The 5,309-nt window shown below is 41.9% G+C and overlaps 1 long non-coding RNA gene across 1 annotated transcript; it reads right to left on the bottom strand.

Annotated features, from left to right (window-relative positions):
- Positions 1-1,792: 1,792 nt before the first annotated feature.
- LOC134105192 (uncharacterized) lies at positions 1,793-3,853 on the bottom strand. Its single transcript, XR_009942467.1, has 3 exons — positions 3,575-3,853; positions 2,769-2,851; positions 1,793-2,630 (listed from the first exon to the last, which is right to left on the bottom strand). It is a non-coding gene; the product is annotated as an uncharacterized LOC134105192 (long non-coding RNA).
- Between the last annotated feature and the right edge of the window lie 1,456 nt (positions 3,854-5,309).

Here is a 5,309-nt window from a genome sequence, read left to right as displayed (position 1 = left end):
CCACATCTCCAGCGCTGGGGGCCGAGCGCTCTGCAGATGAGCTATCTGCTCTGATACAATTTAGTGGTTTGAAACGTCCTTCAAATAGGATTGGTGACTCTCTTGCAATACTACAGGGAATATTCACACTAATATGGTTATAACTGACTTCCTGTTTGTTTTAGAGCATAGTCGTCAGAGACTTTATTTGAAGTCTCACTTTAATACAATTGTTAAAAAAATCACCACAATTGTAGGTCAAACATGGTGCCGGCGCCGCTTCGTCGAAAACTTCCAGGGGGCGCAATGGAGGGATTTCTTAGCATTTGATCCAAAACTCTACATCAGGTCTGTAAAGGTCATCACCTAGGACACTCAATGAGCTTTCCAAGAGTTTTGGAGTTTGCCAAGGCTCAGAAGATGTGCTTGAACTTTCATGCGAAGATGACGTCGTCACAGCAACAAAGTTGGTCCAAAACTCCCAATTCTCACTGTGAGCCATCGTCACAGTCTTACGTCTTATATTCCCAGATTTGAAGTTGATCAGATTAAAGGGCTAGGAAATGGACATGTAAATGTAGAAACTTTGCATTGACCTAGGCCAATAGGTGGCGCTATACTTTTTCGAAAATCTTTTCATGGCAATACTTATAGGCCTACACAAGCATCATGAATTAAAATTTCTAGCCAGAAATATCAATGTTCCTTGGAGTTATACCATTTTACATATTTGAGGAAAATCGTCAAAAATCGTCCAAACTGCACGCAAGCTCACGCCCAGGTAGTTTTATGAAAACTCTTGATTTTAATAACTTTTGACCCCAAGGGGGTGAGGATCAACTGGCCCGATTTTGAAATCGATCGGATTTAAACTCTCGGAGGAGTTCGTTCGTTTGTAAAACCAAAATACGGTGGAAATTGCGAAAAAAAGGCCAAAATACAGTAAATCACCATAGCGCCCCCTAATGTTCGATTTTTTTTTAATTCTCAGGGGAAGTTCTACAACCCAATGTGAACATGTTCTAAGGATTTGGTGGCGACAGGCCTTTTACTTTTAAAGTTATTGGTCTTTCCTTTTTAGGCCACACCCCCGACAACTTGATTGGTCCATCAATTAAAAACTAAATGAGATATCAACAAGCTTTTGATAAATTTTGATGGCATTGAGCCAATGATCATTTTGGTGAAGATTTCGTCAAAATCGGACCAAGCGTCTGGGAGGAGTTCGCAAAAACGTGTTTTTCACAAAATTCAAAATGGCGGCCATAAAACGGTAGGCGCATTTGCATACCATGATTGACTTTTTTGTAGAGCACATCCAAGAGCACCTGTGTGCAAAATTTCAAGTCAATCCGTAAAAGTGGACAAAAATGTCCCCAGAGGCAGCACTTTAGGGGGCGCTAGAGAGCACTTTTTTTCATCGCCAAATTGCGCGACCCCAAGAATATATAAATTTTTCGCACTTCTGAAGCGCACGCAAAAATTCAAGAGTTTTTGAACATGGCAAAGGCCCCAAAAGTGCGATTGAAGTGGTGAAATAATAAGAATAATAAGAAGAATTCTTGCAATTTCAATAGGGCTTTCGCCCGACTTTCAGTCGGCTCAGGCCCTAATTAAAGCTGCAAGCAGCGATGAACGGGCCTTCGCCTCTCCTTGCACGTCGGGGTGGCAGCGGTCGGCCGGACTCGCGGGTCAAAAAGAGACTAAAGAGACTAAACAAATCACTCTCGGGGCTGCCATTCAAACCTGAATCTGCGGCCTCGCGAACGGAATCCACCGACGCCGGGCTGTTGCCCCGCTGCAAAAGACCTGCGGAGTAATTGTTACAGGTCTCGGGCACGATGACCACAATAAGTATCACAGCAACACTTGTCTCGTTCTCCAGTTTGCGTCTGTATAATTGATTCAACACATATACACATCCAGTGCATTTTTCTTGTCCTGTATATCTTAGATATCATAAATGCAGTCTCATTTAAGGTTAATTCCCAGAAATATCCACCTGTAATTACCTTAGCTGTTATTACTGCCTACTATAGTTCCCATTGACCAACTACATAAGGGATATTTCCACACCATGTTGACTATGATAAACGTATACAACTCTTATTCACATATGGACATTGCACTTTAGAATGTATATTCATTAACTCAGCATGTACCAAACCATATTGTCATGTAAAAAAACCAAAACATGACCAAACATGACTAAATAAATCACTGCCCTTGCATACTGAACAAATATTGCATTCTGGATTCATTTTAAGTCACATGAGGAGTCTTGTGCATGCCAAGAATCAAACCCTGGTTTACTGCGCCAGGGGCCAACGCTCTGCAGATGACCTATATGGTCCAATACAATTTCACATTCGAAACGTCACTCAAATAGGATTGGTGCCTCTCTTGCAAAAATACAGCGAATTTTAATACTTAAATGAGAGCTAAAGGAGAAAATAAACGCAGTAGGTCACATAAGTTCTGTCGGATGTTCAAGTTGCCCAGAAGGATGAGCGGAGAGCTGTCATCTGGAAGTTGTAACTCTTCCATTCGTTGTAGAAGTAAATAACTTCTTCTCTGGAAGGATCATTTTCCGCTGTGGTCCAGTCAACTTTGCCATGATTGCCCACGGTGACGCCAACCTGTGCCGTGTGCTGGAAGAAAAAAAGAAGGCCAAATTATTACATCCATCGACAGTCACACGATATGGAATGCTGTTGTACGAATGCGGGAAGAAGTCTTTTACAATTATGCAGACAGAACAAAATATACATAAAGAAATGCTTTCCCACCTCGCTGGAGTTGAAAGCCACGTGTCCCATGTGCCATTCCCAGTGATGTCCTCAGACTGGTGGCATGACTTTGCACGGGCCATCTGAAAATATTTGCGCACCAACGTGTATTATCAGAATACGATTATGGCTGTCAACAGATTATAGACAATTGACTAGTTAATCACACGTTTTGAAAACATTTATCTTGATTACAATATTTTTTTCTCTTATATTAACTGTTTACAGTTTAGTAATTTGTTGTTTCAACTCCATAATGAGCTTGACGTGTGTATATTATTTCTTTGGAATGAGGGGCATATTAATCATATCATTTAATGTTAGATTCATGCTCATTGTGAAGGCAATAAATATATAACATATTGAAAAGCATTGAAGACGCACAATACATTACGTGTCATTTAGCTGCGCCCGGCTGCAGGCTGCGGGCCGATTATAGAAAGTTATTTAGGGCACACGGAAACGTAAACAAAGTGGCGCTGATAGCGTGAAGAGGGGTCTTTTATCCCTGTGAAGCTACCGTAGTTAGCTTAGCTAAAAGACGTATGCTGGTCGTTATGAGGTCATCGAATTTAGGTTGCTTTGGGCTGTGCTAAATAAAAACCCTCTTGAATGTAGAACACGACTCACGTCTGGCCTCATATGACAGGCTCTTAATGTTGGCAATTAAGTCCATAGCAAATACTAATACCGTTCTCCCTCAAACAGCTGTTAGAAACGAGCCATTGTTACCACGTTCCCCGCAGTATCCCCGCTATTTAAGTGGGTAAGACTGGAGAACGCACAAGGAAAAAGTCATCACTCACCGTCCAAAGCATCTCCACTTGGTTTAGTCCGTTTGGGTGTAAGCATAGGTGTGTAGTAAGCAGTTTAAAATATAAAATACGGACTGCATACAACTGGACCTGCAGCTGTTCAACGCAGAGGCTCCAATGGCGACCTCTCGCGATAACAGCATTAACTCACGCGACACTACGAGCCGCCCTCTACTCTGCGCATGTCCGTCAACAAAGACTGCTGGGTAATTGAGTTCTTTAACGTAACAGTTCCCCGTAACATCTAGTAAAATCCCAAAACGTGTTTGCATCTCCACCCGTATGTGGCAGAATACGTGTATTTAAATTCAGATGTAAATATATTGAACTGTCCGTGTTATTTTTCTAGGTTAGATGTGTCAAACTCGCGACACGCTGGCGAACGGCTGCACCGTCCAGACCGTACCGGGCTGCAACGCCAGCTCCTCCCTCCAGCTCCACACATACGGCAGCTGTGCCCAGCAGCCGTATGTGGCTGAAACGAGTGTGACACAGCTGCTCTAACGTGTACAGTTATTTAATAACCTCAGCAAGGAGAGTAAACTAATTCATTTTGTCCGTTAGATCAGCCGGACACACGTTTAAAAAAAGAAGAAAAAAAAAAAAAGTATGATTTCGTCGGGAGTCGATCTCACGACCATTGCATCGGGGGGCCAACACCTTACTCACTGAGCTATTCTTCCAGATGGATTTGAGAATTCGAAAAGTCACTGAAATAGGATTGGTCACTCTCCGCCAAAAATACAGGGAATATTCACACTAAAAAAATTATAACTGCCTTCCTGTTTGTTTTAGAGAAAATTCCTCAGAGACTTTTTTATGTCTCCCTTTAATACATTTGGTAAAAAATCAGCGGACTTGTCGGTCAAACAGGATGCGGGCGGGGCTTCGTCAAAATCTTCCAGGGGGCGCAATGGAGGCAATTTTTCACTTTTGATCCAAAACTGCACATCAGGTCTGTAAAGGTCATCACGTAGGATACTCACAGAGGTTTTCAAGAGTTTTGGAGTGTGACGAGGCTCAGAAGATGTGCTTGAACTTTCATGCGAATATGTCGTCGCCACAGCAACAAAGTTGGTCCAAAACTCCCAATTCTCACTGTGAGCCATCGTCACAGTCTTACGTCTTATATTCCCAGATTTGAAGTTGATCAGATTAAAGGGCTAGGAAATGGACATGTAAATGTAGAAACTTTGCATTGACCTAAGCCAATAGGTGGCGCTATACTTTTTCTAAAATCACTGCATGGCATTACTTAAAGGCCTACACAAGCATCATGAATATACATTTATAGCCAGAAATATCAATGTTCCTTGGAGTTATACCATTTTACATTTTGGAAAAAAATCTTCCAAAATTGTCCAAACTGCACGCAAGCTCACGCCCAGGTAGTTTTATGAAAACTCTTGATTTTAATAACTTTTGACCCCAAGGGGGTCAGGATCAACTTGCCCGATTTTGAAATCGATCGGATTTAAACTCTCGGAGGAGTTCGTTCGTTTGTAAAACCAAAATACGGTGGAAATTGCGAAAAAAAGGCCAAAATACAGTAAATCACCATAGCGCCCCCTAATGTTCGATTTTTTTTTAATTCTCAGGGCAAGTTCTAGGACCCAATGTGAACATGTCCTAAAGATTTGGTGGCGACAGGCCTTTTACTTTTAAAGTTATTGGTCTTTCCTTTTTAGGCCACACCCACGACAACTTGATTAGTCCATCAATTAAA

This window comes from Pungitius pungitius, chromosome 15 (genome assembly GCF_949316345.1).
Source record: "Pungitius pungitius chromosome 15, fPunPun2.1, whole genome shotgun sequence".
Lineage (NCBI taxonomy): Eukaryota > Metazoa > Chordata > Actinopteri > Perciformes > Gasterosteidae > Pungitius > Pungitius pungitius.
Note: the sequence above shows the minus strand (reverse complement) of the source record. Positions and strands in the feature narration are given on the sequence as shown.